General features: G+C 30.6%; 1 protein-coding gene across 1 annotated transcript in view; it reads left to right on the top strand.

Annotated features, from left to right (window-relative positions):
- The first annotated feature begins 14024 nt into the window (after positions 1-14024).
- LOC115882145 (laccase-2-like) overlaps positions 14025-23692 on the top strand; it is a 52385-nt gene continuing 42717 nt past the window's right edge. Inside the window, exon 1 of the mRNA XM_030900011.1 lies at positions 14025-14046. The gene's annotated coding sequence lies outside the window, so the exon portion shown is untranslated. The remainder of the gene's footprint in view (positions 14047-23692) is intronic.

Raw genomic sequence — 23692 nt, 5'->3', positions numbered from 1 at the left:
TTGAATCCTCAGCGCGAAATTTAAATTCCAGTTAGTCAGCACGGCGCAGAATATGTCTATGGTTGGCAACAATGAATTTAAAAATCGCGTCCTCGATTACGTAACTAAAAGTCTAATAATTGATATGGAATATAGATGGAGCCGGTGCCTTTATGTAAAAATCCAAATTATCAAAATAATCCGGTTTTCCATAAAGATCTAACGTGCCATCGCTGTTTAAAATAAATACTTTTTACTAATTTTAATTTTTAAAGTCAATGGATTTCCTAGAAACTGTTTTTAGTTACGCCACTGCCGAATTAGATTTTAACACCAAATGCCTTTTCTAAACGATCATTACATAATTATAACTGTACGTTTATTGATTTGTAATGAATAAATTACATTTTAATGAACATTGATCTTGGAGCTGTTTACTCTTCGCGATAAAACACTACAGAACTGGTCTTGCTGGAAGGTTAAGAAGAATGCAAGAAAAATAACATCCGCATATTTTTTTTTCTAGGTGAATCACTTACAATTAATGTACAAAAGTGGTTAAACCTGAAGACAAGAAATTACTTTAGACTAAGGACATTGAATTGGTTTTAAAATAAGTTGAAGAAAAAGAGTTTTATTATTGTATTTATTATTTATTCAATTGTATCCCTCCAAATCAACCACCATTGGTAAAATTGTTAAAGATGGTTCGTTAAACACATACACAGAGATCTATACAGAGATTTTATCATCATTCAAAACAATGGAGCTGGTTAATATCAAGGAATTTGCATATAATTTGCGTTGTATATACGCTACCTCTAATTGTGGTATAGTGAATTTGTAATGTGCATATTTATAATGACGTTATTCTAATCAACCCCAACTTACAATTCGATTTTCAATTTAATTTGATTGGCACTAAATATTCGTTTTGCGGCTTTATTTACCAAAGAGAGACGGGTAAGGGATTTGTTTTCAAATTCTCACCTCAAAATTCTATTACTAAAGACTGTTCAGCCATTGTTTACCGTGACGTCATCATTATTTGTCAAATATGAGTTTTAGGGTGTGTCTGAGATCAGTTCATATTGTTTAGAAAATTGTAAGTACGTTCCTGTATTATTGAAAAAGCGTGTTCCCTTTTTTCGGCATTTATTCATTTCTTCTTGACAAGTCTTCATCAGTTACAATCCTTTTAATTCCAATCCTTTGGACTGTTGAAATTCCTATTTCTCAAGTATCAGCAATTCGCTAAATTATTTATAAACGCTATCAGTTTGTTTTTTACATAGGAATATTACACCTTTGCATTGTAGTTACTTCATATAAGGCGTTCACGTGCCTAAGAGTGTTCTACCAAAATTATTTATAAGCTTAACAATGAGCTCTTGTTCATTTTGGTTAAATCTTTGAAGCATTTTTGCAATAAAAACATTTGAATTTTGTTTTATAGTAATAATCCATTTTTAATTTTGATCGATCTTTGTCAATAAAATTATAACCTCAAATCAAATGATAATGACAATTACTAAAAAGAATATGCAGTAATTTATGAAATGCCATAATGACGTCACCAATCTCTTTAATCTGGTTGGTAAATGATTCAGATAGTTCGACAATATATGACGCGACGTTGAACGATGGCTGAACATTCTATATATCGTTTATTTATACAGGGTGTTTCAAAAAGCAGGTGACATTTCTTTTTGGAATATTCCTCATGTAAAAATAAGATTTATTTTTTATATCAACATAAGTCCGATTCTGCTTTGTTTCCTAGGTACAGGGGATCAGTCTTCATTTTTGATTCGATTTATTATAAATTTCTTCCAAGTGCTTTTAGCGATAGGAATAAAATTTTGAAGGTAAAAGTTACTACAAGAAAAGTGCTATATATTTTAATGCTAAAAAATTGTCGACATAATCACCAGGGACGTGCATATGGGTTATCACTGGATTATTTGTCTAAAAAAATGTCTGCAACTGACTTTTTCTCTTGTTAGCAAAATTGTTTTTCATTTCAGTTTCCTTGATGAGATAAACGCAATTTTATTAATTTGACTTTTAAATTTTAATTTAATTAATTTGTTTCAGATTTCAGAGTATATTTATCCAATTAGTTAAAACATAAAAGAACTTTATGACAAAAACGGTTGCTTATCCTTATTCAGAAACAATAAAAGTATAACCAGAGGTATTTACCAGTCCATATTTACTTCAAGATTGATCATGTGTGATTATGATTCATTCATTCACTAACAAAGTTTACAAGTTATAAAAATAAATTTAAAACCCTAAATCACTGAAAAAATTAAATTAATTATTTATAGCAGTGAAATAGTTTATTATTATTTTCTATAAAACATTCATCCGAAAAATCTTTGTCCAAATTTCTTTAATGATTTAGTGGCAGTACCAAGAATCATTTTTCAAAGCGGAATATAGCTTGTTATTAAACAACATAATAAACGTACGGCTATTATTAGTTTTTTTATTCTCTGCTCTCGCTTACTTAGGAATCCCCAGTGACGTCAGTCTATTCCAGTTCTAACAGACAAGTTCTTCTATCGTTTCTTGCAGCAGCTTATTTCTCTAACAGGGTGAAACAGATTTGGGTAATTGATAATTAACGAGTGTTAATAGTTTTTATTTGTGTTTTAGTAAACTGGAATCTATCAAAAATACACGGCATCAGAAGGTTTGCAACAAGTGCGATTTCTTGTTATTGTAATATAGCTATCAAAAAATGATAAATGCATTAAATTAATGACCGCCCTCTTGCAAAAAAAAACTTGCAACTTAAATTCATAAAAAATAATCTACGTTGTATATGTTTCATAATTTTCTAATCTTAAAAATTAATTAAAAAAAAAACAAAAAACAGGGTGCGTCTGAAAAGTGGCTCACCCCTGTAACTTTTTTATTTTTTCAGATAAAAAAACGAGATTTGGTATTTTAGTATATGACATAAATTAGGATTGATTGACGTATTCAATTGTTTTTGGTCACTTCCTGTTTCACCGAAAATGATTACAACTTTTGATTTTTAAATGACACCCTCGGTATATTTCTACTTTATTTGATAGAAAATGACACTCTGACTAGAATAACATACCATATGTCAACTTTTGACATTTTTGCTTAAACAAAATTGTATCTTAAATTTCAATCTAGAGTGCAATGGCTGTGTTAAAAACACTATTTTTTTAACCTAACCTAACTAAGGAGTTTCGAAAAAACGTATTTTATCGTCTAATGTTTTTCGTGCCTTGTTGGCTGGTTAAAAGATGCCCATATCATATTTTTAATCATATCTAATATTTTTCAAAAGGAACAAAGGTGGCTTATCAGAATATTTGGAAAAAGTATTTTTTACGAATAATTTGCTACCACACACTTGGTATTTTGAGTCAAATTGTTGTTATGAACCGCATGTTACAATTTAAATTAATCCATATATGTGAAAATGTCAATTTTGACATATGATATGTCATTCTATTCAGCGAGTGTCATTTTCTATCGAATAAAGTAGAACTACACCGAGGGTGCCATTTAAAAATCAAAAGTTGTAGTCTCCGGTTAAACAGGAAGTGACCAAAAACAATTGAATACGTCAATCAATCCTATTTTGTCATATACTAACATACCAAATCTCGCTTTTTTATCTAATATTTTTCAAAAGGAACAAAGGTGGCTTATCAGAATATTTGGAAAAAGTATTTTTTACGAATAATTTGCTACCACACACTTGGTATTTTGAGTCAAATTGTTGTTATGAACCGCATGTTACAATTTAAATTAATCCATATATGTGAAAATGTCAATTTTGACATATGATATGTCATTCTATCAGCGAGTGTCATTTTCTATCGAATAAAGTAGAACTACACCGAGGGTGCCATTTAAAAATCAAAAGTTGTAGTCTCCGGTTAAACAGGAAGTGACCAAAAACAATTGAATACGTCAATCAATCCTATTTTGTCATATACTAACATACCAAATCTCGTTTTTTTATCTGAACAAATAAAAAAGTTATAGGAGTGAGCCACTTATGAGACGCACCCGGTATATAACACTAAATATCAATATATAAGTTGATATTTAGTTACATTTTAACATTTTGATCTAAATGCATTTTGTTATAAATTATTGCTTGAAAATTTTCTCGGCTTAATTCCATTTTCGGCAAACTCGGAAACGTCCAAAATTTAGTTTAAGTGCAGCTTTAAACGAAGCGGTCTAAAAGTTTGACGTTAAGTTAAGTAAAGATGACAGTTGATTTTGATATTTGATATATGTGCCTAGTATGTTTTTATATACAAAATATAAAAGACAATCCTCGTATAGCCAGCGGATACAAACTAAAGTTATGTCTATGTTCGGCTCTCTACTGCACATCGATGAAGGGGAATCGTTGCATTAAAAAATTCGCTTATCGTCCTATATTTGATGAGGTCTAGAAATATATGATTTTTTTAGACCTAAATATAGTACCTATGTGCTATATAAATAACATATTACATTCAGAGGAGCACCTTGTCTATACCTAACTATTCTGATTTAGATGCGTGCTATAATTGCGTATTCTAGTAACATAATTATAATTACAATACTTCGAATTTTATTATGCCATTGTCTCAAATGATAAATGATATAAGTAAAATTTGTTTAACTAAAATTTATAAAAAGTAATATTTACTTAGATCAGAAGACATGCTTAGGTACATATATTTACAGAGGTGATTTTGCAGTATGTGTTTGATCAAAACTCATAGATTACTAATAAATTTTAAAAAATTTCTGTAAAAATATTCTGTTTCTAAATTCCTGTTCCGTTTTGCGGTCATTCAATTGTTTTATAAATTTATTTATTAATGAATTCAATTCAAAGGTTGCCGCATTACTTTTAAGAAAAAATACAGGAAGCATTTTTTTTTAATTGATATACCACTTGTTAAGATTACTCTTGGCATTTACCGCATCTGTCTATAATTGATACAAAGTATCTGTAAGAATCCTACATGAATTATTAAAAAAGTAAACCCGCACGTTGAGCCGAATGACTTCATGAATGAAAATCAATTAATCATTAGATCAATTACAAACAATAGTTTAATTCATTAAAATATATTTAGCACCTGTTTTAGAGACAAATCGACAAAAATAGAATTGATGTTGGAATCCCGTATGATACAATAAAACATTAGGTACACTAATTTAATAAGTATAGAATGTTCAACCATCGTTCAACATGACATGACGTCATATAGTGTCGAAATCTATCAATCACTTGCCAACCAGATGAAAGAGATTGGTGACGTCATTACGGCATTTCGTAAATTACTGTATATTATTCTTTTTAATAACTGTCATTGTCATTTGATTTTGTCATTGAGGTTTGTCATTGAGGATTGTCATTGAGGTTATCATTTTATTGACGGACATCGATGAATGTCAAAATTAAAATTTGATTATTGCTGTAAAACAAAAAATTTTTTATTGCAAAAATAACTCAAAGATTTAACCAAAATGAATAAGAGCTCATTGCTAAGCTTATAAACTATTTTTCTCGAGAAAGGGACACTGGTAGAACACTCTTGCTCGTGCGCGCCGTATATGAGTAAGTACAATGCAAATGTGTAATATTCCTATGTAATTTTTGGGGGATGATTTTCCCAAGTGACTTATGTTAACACACGAATGCCATACAAAATTTTATCCAACAGCAGAACTGTTTCATGTCCAATCTCTAAAGAATAGTTGATTTAAAAGGATCTACCAGTTCTGCTTTCATTGTTGCGAATTAATAAATTAGCAGGGTGCGCTTATGTTACTATGCAATATATAGGGAAATTAAAACAACTTTCAATGACACCATGCGTCGTCTTATGGAGTTTGCTGTTTGCTGGTGGTCGTATTATGATGTGCAACCAAAGTTATTTGAATTTCCCTGAATTTCCCTATAGATGTGCGTTTTTTTTTGTAAATAATAGATAGCACTGACATTAAGACGATGTTAATTTAAATAAATAATTGAATTAGTAATTTATGAATAAAGCTTAATAATTTCTATAAAATGGTGTGGCTTTGAAGTTATAATATACTAGTTTGTTATAACTTCAAAAACTCACGCGTGTGTTATTACTTATTTTATACAGGGTGGCCCATCGAAAACGTTCCGCAAGGCATAACGGCCAGGGTCATTTTTTTTTTCAGAAAATTCCAAAACACGTCAATTTTGTTTGTGAGGGGGACAACTTTTGCCCCAAAAATTATTGCAAAATCTTCAACCCTCTGAGCGGGGGTGTCATCCCCCAAATTTTTTTAAATGGGAAGGGGGGTCAAGTGGAGCCGCAATGAAAAGAGCTTTCTATTCTCTATATTTTCCCGCCCGTTTTTGAAAATCGGTCGAGTCATTGAGAAAATATGAAGGATTGAAATTTGAAAAGTGTATTTAAACCTTTATCAGAGTAAATGAAAAGGATAAATTCCTTCGACCAATTTGAGTTTTTTTCTTATTATTTCTAGATGTTTACGCATTTTTTCACTTGCCACAAGGTTGAACGATCAGGTGCGGTAGTTGCTAGATAGCTGTTCTGTGACTTTGAACTGTGACAACTGAGCGTTGAAGTTCTTCTCAATATCGTTAAACTGACCCATAATAGAATTTCCAAAAATACCAGTCCACACGTTCAATTTCTGAGGGTTTTGTGTGTGCACATCGTGAAAAACCCTGGGGTTGTCCTCAGCCCAGTACCGACAGTTGTGCCGATTAACTACGAAAGTATTATCATCCGCCACTCGTTCACTCATAGTTTCACAAAATTGCAAGCGACGATCAAAATTGTCTTCGTTGAGTTCTTGTACCAACTGAATTTTGTATGGGTGGAACTTGTGTTTTTTTAATATCCTTTGGACATTTGTACGATTCACGCCGGTCTCATTAGCTAATTTTCTTGTACTCAGCGTACTATCCATGGCAACTTGGCCCAATACGAATACCTCCATAGCTTCATTTACTACAGGATTTTCCCTCTGCCTCTTTTTATTCATAACGGAACCAGTTTCGCGAAATTTTGCTACGAACTCGCGAACAATTTTGCCATAAAGGTGTTTGTCAGGATGGCGTTCATTGAATATCTGCGCTACCCGTACCCGTAAGTATAGAGAATAGAAAGCCCTTTTCATCGGTACCACTTGACCCCCCTTTCCATTTGAAAAGAGTTGGGGGATGACACCCCCGCTTAGAGGGTTGAAGATTATACAATCGTTTTTGGGGCAAAAGTTGTCCCCCTCACAAACAAAATTGACGTGTTTTTGGATTTTTTGAAAAAAAGAATACCCTGGCCGTTATGCCTTGCGGAACGTTTTCGATGGGACACCCTGTATGCATGTATACATGTGAGTAATGTCTGTATAAGTAGTGGCTGTTGTATAAATGATATTTAGTCAACCTCTTACATAAAAGAAATTAAACGAATATCTAGATGGGTACGTAGAGTTCTATGTACATATATCGACTCGCTGTCTTATGAATAGGCTGTGATAGTATTACATAATGTTATATATAGGTACATTATTGTTTAAGATCGGAATACACGATTACATTATAACTGTAGATTCCTAAGGTCAAAAGCATTATTAGTATTTATGCGGGTAACATATAGATATATATATACATACATATATATATATATATATATATATATATATATATATATATATATATATATATATATATATATATATATATATATATATATATATATATATATATATATATATATATATATATATATTCATTGAACACATTTTGAATTTTACAATGTGCAACATATGTGAAATACAAAATGTTATTACATGAATTGATGAATTAATAATTATTTACATTTTAATTTGTTTTCATTCAAGAGAATGAAATACACTCTTATTAATCAACTTAAAATATGCTAAAATCAACCCAAAAGAGCGTATTATCTGCTAAAAACTAAAGTGTTCTTGAATAGTTCTTTTTAAGATATGAACCCGCCACAGAGGTATAGACATTATTTACTTGTGTAATATAACATAAATTTGAGTAAAAATATAACAGGTTCATAGTAGAGTTCAACTGCATAGTTGACATTTACCTGAAATTAACCTGCCGACTTGTTATATAGACCGTTTCCTCCATTTGATCTGAGTTAGGTAGGTATACTGTTAAAATACATTCCATTCGTATTTTTGAAAGATCAAAGTTTAAATTATACATCCGGCATCACCTTGACCTCGACAATTTAAAATACTCCCGGTACTGCTGATCCATCAGCTGTTTGGATTCCCCAAAAACCGTGATCGCGCGAGGTACCAAATTACTATTCAATTACACCTACGAGCTTGTAATGTTCTGTTCATTAACCTACCGCTGATATCTGATCGTACTATTATTGTTAAACATGCATACATAAATAAATAAATACTATTTAAATATTTTTCAAATTCTAACACAGATATGTTGATTAAATTATTTTAAAAGTAATCTATTAATAGATAAATAGTAATCAGGTTTTTCAGTCAAACTGTTTAATAAAAATATCTTTCTTTAGACGACTGTTAAGAATCAAAAATGGTACCACCATGTGTCAAACGTATCGGTCCTTGAAAAAGCTAACTGCGAGAGCGCTGAAGTCATGATTACTAAATCCCGCTTAAGATGGGCTGGTCACGTATGCAGGATGCAAGAAAACCGCCTACCAAATTTTTTCCTTTACGGTGGGCTTGCAATGTCCTGTTCGTAGACCTATTATAGTTTTGAAAGTTCTCTTGTCTTTGCTTGTCAGGTCTGGCAAAAGGTACTTTGACAAAAAAGAACATACATAGAATTCAAGTTATGCAACGGAAAATGGAAAGTAGTGGAGTGCTTTAAGCCTTTATGGGATACAAACCTTGGAATTCATTTACTGTGAATTAATTTTTATTCATTTACTGTGAATAAAACTTTTTGCATTGTATTGTTAATAAGATATATCGTCAGTGAAACGTGATAACCTGCTAACTCCATTTTTTACGTTAATACGTTTTTTTATACCATTAGAAAGAGAAAAAATACTCTGTAAGTAGGGAAAGCAAATAAATTTTTTCCCATTAAAGAAAATTTGCTATTTTAACTCAATAATATTTGCTAACTCCCAGTGATCTAAAATTGTCACCGAAATGCTGCTATCTCCGTAATTTTCGTTACGATCACGCTAAAGCAAACACACGGATTCTTTCTGGTATGTTTCTTTAGTACGTCGATCCAGGGTCGCACTAGGCCAAAGGGGCCCGGGTGGCAATGTAAAGAGGGGCCCGTGTGGATTTTTTTGCATATTTTTTCGCCTTATGTTTTGGTCAATTTTTCCAAATTATATACAGGGTGAGTCTTAAATAAGTGCAAATATTTTTAGGGGTAGTATATTTCGATCCAAGAAACACGATTATGAGGTTTTATGCGCGAATTTTTTTTTTTTGGAAATTTGGACTTTTAAAAAAAAAAAAATTGGAATTTTTTTTAATTTTTGCAAAAAATTGGAAATTTTAAAAGTGAAATAAGTCGGTTGTTTTGGATTTATTTGAAAAATCGGTAAAGAGAAAATATTATGTTTCATTTATCGAGATTTACCAGCCCTGAAAACGTTTGCACTTATTTAAGACTCACCCTGTATAGAAATCAGGGAACTACCCTACTGCAAGGTAAACCAATGCAATGCAAATGCCATAAAGTAATGCAAAAGCAAATATTGTTAATAATAAATAATGAACTATAAAGGGAGCCCGCCAAGGCTGGTGCCCCCCTAATAGTTATATATATATAATATGGCCAGTCCGATCCTGCGTCGATCCGTTCTGTAAATACGGGGTATCAGTAAAGGGTAAGGGGAAAAACGAAATTCTCTATATACGAGCAATTCATCGGCGTGCTATAAATAGTTTAAATAACATTACTTAGTTGTACAAGAATTTCCATAATACCTAATCAATTTTATTTTTTTTTTCAACGTTTTTCCACGTAAATGATACATAATTTTTATAAAAATTAAAAAAATAAGGAGAAAAGTAATAACAATTTAATAGAATCACGCACTGTTTTTCAAGCTCGGTCTACTACCGTTGAATAAAAATTAGGCTAAGCATGGAAGGACTGAATCTACAATATCTTCTAAGAATTATAAGTGTAATTTTTAAATTATTTTCATATTCATTAAGTCCAAAATGCTGCGACTTCAGTTCTTTAAAAATGCATTTAAAATTTATTCGTTTTTTGACTTGTATGTTTTGCTTCTAGACCGACGATATTCTAAATATATGGTTATGAATATCTTATTTTTAAATTTAATTCATTATTTCTAAATCTGTTTGGGTAATATTCAATTCCATTTTCAAAATTTCAAACAATAAAGGTTGCTATCTCCAGAAATATATTTTTATTTCTTATTTCTGCAAGACGAATACCTGCTATCTCCATATTGTGTCTGAAAAAAATTATGTAACACGAAATATTGAGTGTTATTGTTCCCCAGCAAATAAAATTCTTATCTCTTTATCATATTAACCCATGAAAATACTTCCTACATGTGTACATATTTTTTTGTACCGTTTTTCTGCTCTCCTGTAAAATTAGGGATAATGGAGTTAGCAGTTTATCACATTTCACCGACGATATTACAAAGTTTACCCATTTAAATTCGTTGCTTTCACTTTAGTATTGAAATAAACACACATATACAAATGCATACATACAAGATGGCTCCGTATTCCGGAAAAGCTCTGTATCAGGATTCCTGTTTGAAAATTTTCAGTCCAAACCTTTTACAAAATATGTGTTTAATGGTAGTTCACATTTCAAAAATATTTTTCTAGATATACAGGGTGAGTCAAATATATCTATATTTGTTTAGTTCATTGAATTTGTTATAAAATTCCGGTTCCAAAAATACTTTAATACCATGGAGTATACTAAGTGGTTTTTGAATTATAACCACGTCCATGAGGACGTCAATCTAGACGTCCAGGAACCTTCGTATGAGAACTTCTAATCGAGACGATCGACTTTAAGTTTATCGTTAAGAAACCGCCGTTTTCAAATTGATAATGAATTGCACTCAAAGAACGCACATATTAACTAACGCACTATAAGAAGAAGATTAAATGAAGCAAATCTTATGTCAAGAAGGCCTGTTTCGGGACCAGAACTTACTAGATGTGTTGACTAGGCTCAAAAGCAAAGGCATGGTCTTAATATAAAAATTACAAAAAAATGTTAGTGTCTTCTTCAAAAGCGAATATTTCCAACAAAAATAAAGCTAAATCAGATGAACCAAAAGACAAACCATCGAGAAAGGATATATCTAGATGATAAAATATTCCACAGGGTGTTTCAAACGTTCACCAAAATATCAACATTTTGTTTTCCCTCGTATAATTAACTGATGGGAAGTTTCATTTTTAATTTAAAAAAAGATACTAAAAAGTCAATTTTTTGGCTACACATTGCTTAAAAAATCATCAAAATCGGCCCATTAAAACAAAATATATTAACCTTTAAAATACATCAAAGTTTTAAGGAATTTTTTTTCTAATGAAACAAACCTTTATTTTTTTACTAGAATCCAAAAATCAATTAATATATAGGGCGTTCTGTTACAAAAAACATAACTTTGATGTGTAACTTTTTTTGGGGTCACCCTGTAGAACTCATACTACATAATTTTAGAAAATGCTTTAAATTACTTTTTAAAAAAAAAATTACTTTAATACAAACTTTTGTTCTTGCAAAAACCGCGTCGTATATGACGCGCCACCCTGTATAATTCGCTTTAAATCAAAATTTCAATTATTAGAATATAAGCAGAATATATATAGTTTATGCATTAGATTTATTTATTTCAATAAATTTACTTAGAAAAAGAATTTAAAAAATCAAAAAATTAAGAAGGAAATAATTAAGAATTTACTAAAATTACTAAAATAAAAAATTAAAAGCAACGAAAAAAAATTGAATGAAGAGAGTGGCTGGAAACTGGATTCAAGTGGCACAAAATAGAAAGAAATGGTTAGAGTTGAGGGATGCTTTTGTTCAGAAGTGGACGGAAAAAGCTAAATGATGATGACGATGATAAAGCATACTGTAACTAAAATAGTGCAATAGTAATATCGCTTTACCACTAAATCATATTTAGCATTTTAATGGCGATGTGATTAAGAAAAAACAGACGTCATTTTGTGTGCGAATTCTTAACTACTGATTCTTTTAAGCAAGTTTATAATATTGCTATTTTTATAAAAAAGGAGTCCCCTAATAAAACATCCAGTCAATTAAAATTAAAACACATAAAAAAGACAGGAAAATCCTTGATCACCTGCACACACTTATACATATTTCTTTCCTGTACTGATAATTTACATATTCAATCTAGAATAATAAGTTATAATTGCAAGTAGTTTACAAAATTTATTATCAAAGTTCGAATACTTAAATTTTAGTCTAATTTTAGAATTATTATAAATGGGTATATTTGAAATGTTAAACTGAAACAAATGTAAGGTAAATAAATGAGATTAAATGAGTTGAATACTAAGAGTAAAAACCAGCATCCGGTAGCACTAAAGTGGTCCATGGACGAAATGATTTGTTGTAGAGTGTTTTCCTTGCAATACAGTTTCCTGTGGACCATTGAATCTGTTGGTAATTTGATCAAACATAGTCTGTGGTTCTTGATTTTGAAGTTTCCTTTATTATGTCGGTATAGTGCGCTTTAATCTAAGTGCATCTATTGTCTATATCGCTGACGGTAATTTAACCAGTTTGTTTATTTATTCTTCAAATTTAAACATATAAAAACTTATTCATTAATTTAATATTTTATGGTTATTAATTATTTATTATTATATTTTTTTATATTTTGTGGTCTTTTTTGTATTAATACTGAATCATTACCTATAAGTCTTCCTCTGGTTTTGATGTTTCCGGTCACAACGTATATTTATTAGACATCCAATTGATTTACGTCTATTTACATGACACTTTGCTTACCTAACTAGATTTTCACTCACCCAAGACCAAAGGAGTGTTGGTTTTGGTCCAACATTATTCCTGATGATCTCTTTATTATATTATATGGAATCGACAAGAGAGCTAGAGCTCTTTCTCAGGTCTTTTCAAACAGAGCTTTTTTCAAACAAAACTTTCTTTTTCTTATAAAGTACAGATTCCTGCGTGGGCGTTCAACTTTTTCTCTCTTATCAGATGGTTCAATTAGTTGCAGCGACTTGGAGTGCTTGGAAGTCCTGTATTCCTGTCCAATGACGAATATTAGCCAACCAGGCTTTCTTCGGCATATTCCCCTTTTTTCTCCTTCTATTTTACTCTGGGGTATTAGACGCTGAAAGAGACCACTCTCGTAGGTTATCTTGGACGTAGTATACGTCCGAAATAGGCTATTTTTCTCTTTTTGATGATTTCAAAGAGCCCACGTTTTTCTAAACCAGCTCTCCTAAAAATTTCGTCATCTTTATTTCTCACACGGTCTATCTAGGACACTATGTTACTTTCAATGTCAATAGTAGCAATAGAGGTCATAATAGACCTAACACCACTGCACATTGTCATCGGTAGATGTGCCAATGCGACAATGATTAGAATGGTCCTGGACGCAAACAGTACAGGGAGAATTGTCGGCTCAGGCACTTTGGAACACCCTCAAAAAGGAAATACCACTCCTCCAACTCCTAGTGGATACCAAAAATGTAAAACTTTGAGAAACAACTCAATGTAGCATCGAGCAATAAAAAGAATTAGAAAAGAGAAACGTTTGCTCAGCAGTTAAAAGGCTATACCATAATTTGGTATACTGTGCTTTCAAAACCAAAGCAGGATCACGGATCGGAGTATTTGGGTCGAGAACTAAATACTCCCATCCAATTGGCACCTACCCCACCCTCCTACAGAAATATCGAAAAAGGGGGAAAATTTTGAGAAGTGTGAGGTGAAAAGCTTCGGTTTTTTGGGGATCTAGATTTTATTTTCTTGTGAAAACATAGAATCAGGTAAGTCTTATTTAGTAATTTTTGAAAAAAATTATTTTATTTAAACTACAATAATTAACTATTTTTTGTTAATTATTTATATCTTCATGAGATCATGAGTATTTATCTTTTAAATAAATATAATATTTATATAAAATAAAAAATAGAATATTTTGTTGAATATTATTTTAAAAAATATTTTTTGAAATAATATGAGCATAGCTATATTTATATTATACAGGGTGAGTCTGAAATAAGTGCAAATATTTTTAGGGATAGTATAGTTCGACCCCAGAAACACGATTATGATTTTTTCACGAGAAAATAAATTTGAAAATTTGCAATCTTTTTAGTTTTTAGATAATAAACACAATTTATTGATAATATGGCAGGTAGTAGATTAAATTTACAAGAAAGAAACCTTAGAAAAGATCCAGTGGTTCTCAATAGGCACTTTGGAACACCCTCAAAAAGGAAATACCACTCATCCAACTCCCAGTGGATACCAAAAATGTAAAACTTTGAGAAACAACTCAATGTAGCATCGAGCAATAAGAAGAATTGGAAAAGAGAAACGTTTGCTCAGCAGTTAAAAGGCTATACCATAATTTGTTATACTGATGCTTCCAAAACTAAAGCAGGATCACGGATCGGAGTATTTGGATCGAGAACTAAATACTCCCATCCAGTTGGCACCTACCCCACCCTCCTACAGAAATATGCGCTATCGAAAGATGCTTACAACTTATCTTAGATAGGAACTATCGGGAACAAGAAATAACAATCTTATCTGATAGTCAAGCAGCGTTAACTACTCTGGGTGCCATCAGCCCACCAAGGTAAAGAGAGGAGCGAACACTCCACCACTGGCTGAGCGTGCATTAGAAGTTTCTAGAGAACCACAATATCTAGATCGGAGATTTTCTGCACATCATTGTTTTACAACAAGATCTATCGATTAAAAATATTTTCAATATGGCGGCAATTTGACAAAAACTTTCTTATTTTAAATGGGCAACCCCCATTTTTTATTACATACTTAAATTCTCTGTAAAATTTTATGAATTTTGATATTAAATACTCTATACCTAACATTAACCGTCTTTGAGAAAAAAAATATTTAAAATTTTTGGACGAAAAAAAAACCTGTCAAAAAAATTTGCCAAATTTAGTGATTATCACAGCCACTGTGACTTAAAGAGAAGACATGTGGCTATTTATTTCAAAAATTAAATTGTTTAAATATCATATAATAATGGCGGTAGCTGTCATGGAATTGAGCGATTAAAAAATTACCATAAATCATTTTTTCAAATGGAAACCCACTTTTTCTATTTCACTAGTGCAAAAGTTTTCCAATTCGTTACTTTTTGAGTATACATATTTCTATACCTAAAATAAATCGTGTTTAAGTTATTTAAGATTTAGTTTGAAAACATATTTTTCTTGATTTTATCTAGCTTCCTTCGACATTAAGTGTCAGACAATTTTTTTCTATCTGTCAGAAAACGAACTATTTGAATTTCCTATATTATAAATACTGCCTTTAAAAAATGTTTTTATAAAAATATATCTCGAATTTTCGCTCTTTAGTGATATGTAATAGTTGATATTATTAATAATATACCGTATGATCGAAAAAAAAAACAGAGTAAAGTTGGCTTGGAAATGATGATCGATAACATACTGCGTTTTGAACAAAGCGTCACAATATGGCATGGCTAGATCTATTGTTTTCCATCACTTGACATTTAAAGTCATAGGCTACTGGTTAAAATCAAGAAAAATGCACGCTTCAAAACTAAATCTTAAATATCTTAAAAACAATTGATTTTAGGTATAGGAACATGTTAGTTAAAAAGTAACGAATTGAAAAGCCTTTTCACTTTTTACTAATAAAATAAAAAAAGTGGGTTTCTATTTGAAAAAAATGATCTACGATAATTTTTTAATCGCTCAATTCCATGACTGCTGCGGTCATTATTATATGACATTCAAACAATTTCATTTTTGAAATAGATGGCCACAGGTCTTCTTTTTTGAGAGGCAGTTTTTTTCGTTCAAAAATTTTAATTTTTTTTTCTCAAAAACGGTTAATGTGAGGTTCAAAATTCATAAAATTTTAAAGAGAATTTAAATATGTAATAAAAAATGGGGGCACTGATTTAAAATAAGAAAATTGCTGTCCACTTCCGGTATTTCCGGAAGTGCCGCCATATTGAAAATATTTTTAATCGATAGATCTCATTGTAAAACTATGATATGCAAAAAATCTCCGATCTAGATATTGTGGTTCTCTCGAAACTTCTAATGCACGATCAGCCTGGGACACCCTGTATAACTCGAACAACATTGGAGACAAAACACACCCCTGTCTTACTCCTTTTCTTTAAATCTTTTGTCCTGTAAACAAAACTTCATACGGCAAATAATGCCGTCTATGGACCGGTCCGAACAGACAGAACTGTATCGATATGCCCCCCATCGCACTTCTGCAACGCGCTCTTAATCATCAGCTGTTCGGAATCCCCAAAGAACCGGTGCTGGCCGCCCGGCCGGGTACCCGTCGATAATCACGTGCGTACCACCCGGGTACCCCCACCACCGTCTTGGCAGTACCCGCTATTACTAATGTGGTGTTTACCTTTTTGAGCCGAGATATTGTCAGATTTTTCAGTTTGTTTTTGGATAATTTCGCGACGAGATTGCCCAGATAGTTGGAGAGACGATTTTTCGAAAAAGGGGGAAAATTTTGCGAAGTGTGAGGTGAAAAAAGCTTCGGTTTTTTGGAGATCTAGATTTTATTTTCTTGTGAAAACATAGAATCAGGTAAGTCTTATTTAGTAATTTTTGAAAAAAAAATAATTTAATTTATTTTAAGTATTTTTTAGTTAATTATTTCTGTCTTTTTGAGATCAGTATTTATCTTTCAATTAAATATAATATTTATTTTATATAAAATAAAAAATAGAACATTTTGTTGAGTACCTATTTTAAAAAAAAAATTTTTAAATAATATGAGCATAGCTATATTTATATTATACAGGGTGAGTCTGAAATAAGTGGAAATATTTTTAGGGGTTAGGTTGTAGCTATTATGTTTTTTTCCCGAGAAAATAAATTTGAAAATTTGCAATCTTTTTAGTTTTTAGATAATAAACACAATTTCTTGATAATATGGCAGGTAGTAGATTAAATTTACAAGAAAGAAACCCTCCAGAAAGAAAAGATCCAGTGGTTCTCAAAATTTAGGAAAAAAATCATTTTTGTTGGAAATTTTCAAAGTGAAATAACTAGGTTATGTTGGAGTTATTTTTTGAAGTTGGTTTAGTAGATTAAATTTACAAGAAAGAAAACCTAGAAAAGATCCAGTTATTCTCAAAACTTAAGAAAAAAAATAATTTTTGCTGGAAATTTTCAAAGTGGAATAACTTAGTTATTTTGGACATATTTTTTTGGTTTCTTTTATCGAGATCTACAAGCCCTGAAAATATTTGAACTTATTTAAGACTCACCCTGTATAAGGTTATGATGAAAGGCTGCTTTGGTGCCTTTTTCGATCAGACGGTACAATATTTTTTTTCGAATAGGTTTATTTAACATTTAGACAGCTGAATATAATTAATTCTTCACAACTACTTCTGAAATAATAAAGAATTTTCATTAATAAGTTTAAAAATAAACTACTTCAAACAATTATCGCATATTTTCCAAAAAAAATATTAATTTGAAAAACAAGACACTTTGAATTCCCTGACTTTTAAATTTTATTTAGTATGGATCGGCCGATTAAAAATTGACTGTCAGCGCATAGCCTAAGGCAACGCAATGTAATGAAATATTGGGCCGATCGGTTTCATAGGAATGTATTGTTTTCATTTTTGCAACTAAATAGTCGGCCGACTAAAAATTATATGTCAGTGCGTACCCTAATTATCCTGAAAAAACTCACAAGAGAAAGGCAGAAAAATGCATGCTTCATTTAGAAATATGTAATAATTACTTTTATTGAAATATGCGATAATTGTTTTGAGTAGTGTACTAACTAAGTGACTGACATACTGATTAATCACGATCCTGCTCAAACCACTCAACGTCTCAATTTTGGCATACAGGTTAATTCTAGGGTGTAAAGGTTCGATAAGAAGGGATTTTTCGAAATTCCAGTTGCAAGAGGGTGAAACCACCCCTCAAATATTACAATATTTTTTATTTAAAAAACGGTCAAGTTTCCGAAAAAACGCTTAAACACGTATATTTTATTTTTTTTTACATATTTTAAGGTTTTTTTAAAAATGTATACAGGGTGTTTCGAACAATCTGGCCATTGATTAATCACGATCCTGCTTAAAGCGCTTGACGTAAAAAGCTGATTTTTAAAAAAACAGATTGACTTTAGGGTATAGAGGTTCGATAAGAAGGGATTTTTCGAAACTCAAATTCTAAGGGGGTGAAACTATCCCTCAAATATTAAAATATTTTTTTATTTAAAAACCGGTGAGTTTTTCGGAAAAACTCTTAAACACGTATATTTTATTTTGTTGTTTTACATATTTTAAGATTTTTTATAAATTTATATAGGGTGTTTCATAAAATATGACCATTGAGTAATCACGATTCTGCTTAAACTGCTTGACGTTTAAAGCTGATTTTTGGCAAACGGATTGACTGTGGGGTGTAGAGGTTCGATAAGGAAGGGATTCTCGAATCTCAAATTCCAATAGGGTGAAAACTCTCAAATATTACAATATTTGTTATTTAAAAAACGGTTAGTCTTTCGGGAAAACGCTTGGACAAGCATAATATATTTGGTTTTTTTACATATTTTGAAATTTTTAAAAAAATTATACAGGGTGTTCCAAAAAGTTGGGTAATTTCTTGCACGATTCTGCTTAAACTGCTTAACGTGAAAAGCTAATTTTTGGCAAACGGTTTTTTCGAAAGTCAAATTCCAACGAGATGAGAATCAATGATAATATCGCCATATTGTTTTTTCTCATGCTGACATAAATGTGAGATAATTTATCCATAATGGAAATTATTGCTTTGCTTTATCATCACCATTACAAATGATTAATTCGACGCGAACGAAGTCGCGGGTACACGCTAGTATATTATAAATATCAAAAAAGTAGGAATAGGTATGTTTTGTTTTATACTTTTTAAAGTGGTATAAAATGTTTAACTAAAAGATTAGTTAAATAAAGTCTAGAGCACGTGCAGAATGTTTTAAACTAAAAATTCGGCAATTAATGCTCAATTACTCAACAACATAACAAATAGTTCGATAAAACGTGCTGAAATTATGTTTTTAGGTAAAAGTTTTAAACACATTATAATAAAGTTATATTAAAAAATGCAAGTAAAGATAAAAACAAAACAAATTTTAACATTAAAATATAAGGAATAAACATATTAATGAAAATATCTAATAAATAATATCAATAACACGAAATATCCCTATCGTTGTCGAAGGGTTGTTTTTTACCTTAACTTTAAAACACCCTGTGCAATAATTTCGAAAGCAAATTTTCCTAAAACATTATTTTTCGGTCAGAATCATGTCCTCTGAGGATTTTGGCTGATGACAAGACATGCATTTGTTAATTCTTAAAAGCGAAATGAACTTGCCACCAACAATTTGCAATTTTTTCAATCATTACTTTTTGATGTCATTTTTCAATGTGAAGAGGTGGCAATCTGTGTTATTCAATACCTAGACGAAGTTCGCATCATAAAATGAATTGGCCAGTGTGTTCGCAAGATTTGAACCCTACAGAACACGTTTGGGACATGTTTGGCAGGAGGGTCAGAGGACGTGAAGTAGCACCAGCTTCAATAAATGAACTTTGCTAGGTTTTGAAGAAGAATGGAAAATAATGAATTGAAATCAATACATTTTAACATTAAGAGTACAAAAACAATTAGCGAGTAATAAAAAACAATTAAAGAGTACAAAATGCATTCGGAAGTATAAGAAGATCTGTTCAAAGAGCTATAAATAAGATTGAACGAAAAATAAATTTGTGCATTATGGAGGGTGGTAACCCTTTCGAACATGCAGAGCATTAGAAACTAGTTTGTAGAAGTTGATTTATTTATAATAACTACGATTAATATTATGCATGTTATTAGATCGTACACTGGGATTTCAAATTCAGAATAAAAAAAGTTAAAATAACAGATATCTTTAAATTGCTGACCCGGATATTAATTATTTGAATCTTTCAATTGGCGTGATTTTCCTTATTCAATGTTAATTAGCGCTGATCAATATTGTTGTGCTGAATATAACCAGATTAAATAAATTAAAAAAACCAGAGTCGGACTTGAAATTATTTTAAATAACAATTAAATAATATTTTTAAGGTATCCCAAACAAAAAAAGTATCAAATGTGGCATATCATTGTACTCAGGAGACCGAAGTTTCAAAATTTGAAATAAAAAATGCAGGTCTGTATTTAAAAAAAATAAGTTGGCCTCTGTATCTCACAAATTATCAGCTAATTTGAAAATCTAAAAATACCATCATATAGCTCTAATAAAGTGGTAATGAGAATATGCAATTAGTTTTTTGATTTTCTAAAAAGTAACGACAAGAAAATATAAAATTGATTTTCAAAAAAATCCGTTTTTTCCAAAAAACTCAGCAATCCTTGAAATTTTTAAAACTTTTTTGATGGCATCTTGGTGAACATGCCAAGGAGGCAACTTAACCCCAATTTAACCATCTTCGTATCTATTATGGTTTCCGAGATACCAATGCTCGTACCTCGAATTTGTAGCACCCTGTATACAGTTTGATAAAAAATAATTTCATCGTTGCTTTTTTTTGCATCTGGGTGTATATTGTAACACTTTATTGTGCAATACTAAAATAGACATTTTAGTAAATTAAAATATATAATAAACGGCATTATTATAAAGAACGAATGAATGTGATAATTAGCTAAAAGCGTCATTAAATCAGAGCCGATTTCATTTCAAAACAACCTCGAATAAAAATAACGTATACCTACGTTGCGAACAGTATTTAAATTATTTATATTAAATAACGTATTTCTATTTTAAGCTTACGTATATGCTATAGATATAATAACAGTTATAAATAATTCATCCCATATCCCGCAAAAAAAACAGAGAGAAAAACAAGAAATTACGAAAGCAATTGGCATGACGTTGAACCTAGTTTTGTTTCAGTAAAATCATACCCCACGTCACCATTCAACCTCCATCGAAGGTCTTGGACGTCTACTCGCTACTCTTCTATTAATTATAACATTTACGGTATTATTTAAAGACCTTGTATATCGTCGCAATGTTGTTATTGTTTAAATAATACAAATCGGTATGCATTAATTTTTTTAAATGAAGCTATATCTATGCTTATGCTCCGGGAGCTGGCAATAGTTTTTCATTGTCACAATTTATAATACCGTACGATCGAAAAAAGAACGGCGTCAAAGACAGCTGGGGAATGACAATCGATGATAATTTTGGCCAGGTCAATCTCTAGACGTCAATTACTAAAAATTGACACAAAACTTACTAAAAATTGTCTCAAAAATATTAATTTTAAATTAAAAATAATTATAGAAAGATTAAAAACAAATAGAACGTTTCCAGAACAACACACAAAACGTATGATATACAAAATACCAAGTGAATGTGAGAAATTTTATATTGGTGAAACATCTTCAAAAAGGCAACACCGTGACCGTATGCCGCTTTTCATTTTGTGTTTCTGTCTTTCAACCGATAATGTATATTTTTCTCTATCGCATGCATTAAAATAGAGACCACGAAGTCAAAGTGTCCAGTACCGTATGTCTAGAAGCTATATAATTTTTTTACATCAAGAAGATCACAATTTAAAATACTAATAGATGTGTCCTAGCATATTTCTGTTAAAAAATATATTTTTTTCTTGAAAGAAACATATCTGTCATCTGATGAATATCATTTCTTGTGAGATGCAAATTAATAAAAAAAATTAAAATAAATCCTAGAATGTTTTTTTTCTGTATTTTATGTGTCTGCCAAGGCTTCTAATTAGTTAGTTCAACAAGTTACATGACTAAAAATTGCAACATACCTAAAAATGCTAATAATGAACGTGCGAATATTGCTAAATATCCCAAAGTAGTCAATTAGCAAAAAATACTATAGATTTTTATTAGCGATAATATTTTTAACAAGACCGGAAGTGCCCAATTTGATCGAAATTTTACCATTTAATTATGGAATTATTTCAAAACACTGCGAAACTGTTTATATTATTCGATGATATCTTTTAAATAAATATTGTTTTAATCTCTATAATCTTTGTTGCTGCAATAATAAAGAAAAATCTATATATAAATGTGAATATATGAAACACATATACAGGGTGTCCCAGAAATAAGTGCAAATATTTTAACTGGTAACTGGTTCAACCCTAGAAACACGCCTATGAGGTTTTTTCGCGAAAAAAAAATTTTGAAAATTCGAAATTTTTTGAAAATTTTTTTGGAAATTTTTTTAGTTTTTAGTTAAAAAACATAATTTCTTGATAATATGAAAACATATGTATTAGATTAAATTTACAAGAAAGAAAATCCAGTTTCTTTTATCGAGATCTACCACCCCTTAATATATTTGCACTTATTTCTGGGACACCCTGTATATATAAAATGGACAATATTTCTTGCAGTTTTTAGGTATTACCTAAAATTAGGAAATTTATATTTAAATTATTTCACGTTGCTAAAATCCATTTACTCAAAAACAATGCACAGACATGTTTATCAAATTGTTGATATTTGGATATACATATTGTCATAATGTAATCTCATATTTGTAATTGACAATTGCTTGCTAAAAACAGTCATCTAATAAGGCAATACCAAAAAGACTATAATACATAAAATATTATTTGGTTTTTATATTATAGTCTGATCGATAGCCATACATTACTGAGCCTCCTTTATTTTGCATTTAGAGACTATTTCTTTTATTAAATCTACTTTGTGGCCTGTGTCCCATAAATGCTGACAAATTTTAGATTTATGAAAATATCCTTTTCTAAAGAATATTTATGTTCTTTAATTAGAACATTTACATGTTTAGATGTTTTGACCAATATAAAATGTATCACATTCACATGGTATTTTGTAAATTACATTTTTTGCAAACTCTTAAAATACAGGGTAGCGCACCTCATTCGCCTCGGTTGATTATACGAAAACGGAAAGATGTAGAAACAAAATATTGTACAGGGTGTGTCAGAACTAAGATACATACCAAAGTTATGTTTTTTCTTATGGAACACTCGGTATTTTATTTTATTTTTGGATTCTTGAATATAAAGTAAGACATTTATTATAAGGGTTTAATATGTTTAAAAGCTTTGGTTTTTGAGATATTTAAAGATATTTAAATATGCATGTTATAATAAAAAAGTTTGTCAACATCTTGTACATTACTTTTCAGAATTAATTCTTGTGCTGACTTTCAAGCCAGAGAAATAAACCTTACTAAAAAAATTGGTTGCTTCCTTAAATGTATACAGGGGTATCAAAGATTGCTGGTCTATTTTAAATATGTATTTTACATAAAAACTTCGTTATTTCAAATTCAACACTATGTATGTAAGCAGATTTAAATGCTCTTTCAAACTATATTAGG

The sequence above is a fragment of the Sitophilus oryzae genome, unplaced genomic scaffold (genome assembly GCF_002938485.1).
Source record: "Sitophilus oryzae breed Bouriz unplaced genomic scaffold, Soryzae_2.0 scaffold_177_pilon_pilon, whole genome shotgun sequence".
Lineage (NCBI taxonomy): Eukaryota > Metazoa > Arthropoda > Insecta > Coleoptera > Curculionidae > Sitophilus > Sitophilus oryzae.
This window is presented reverse-complemented; position numbering and strand designations above follow the sequence as displayed.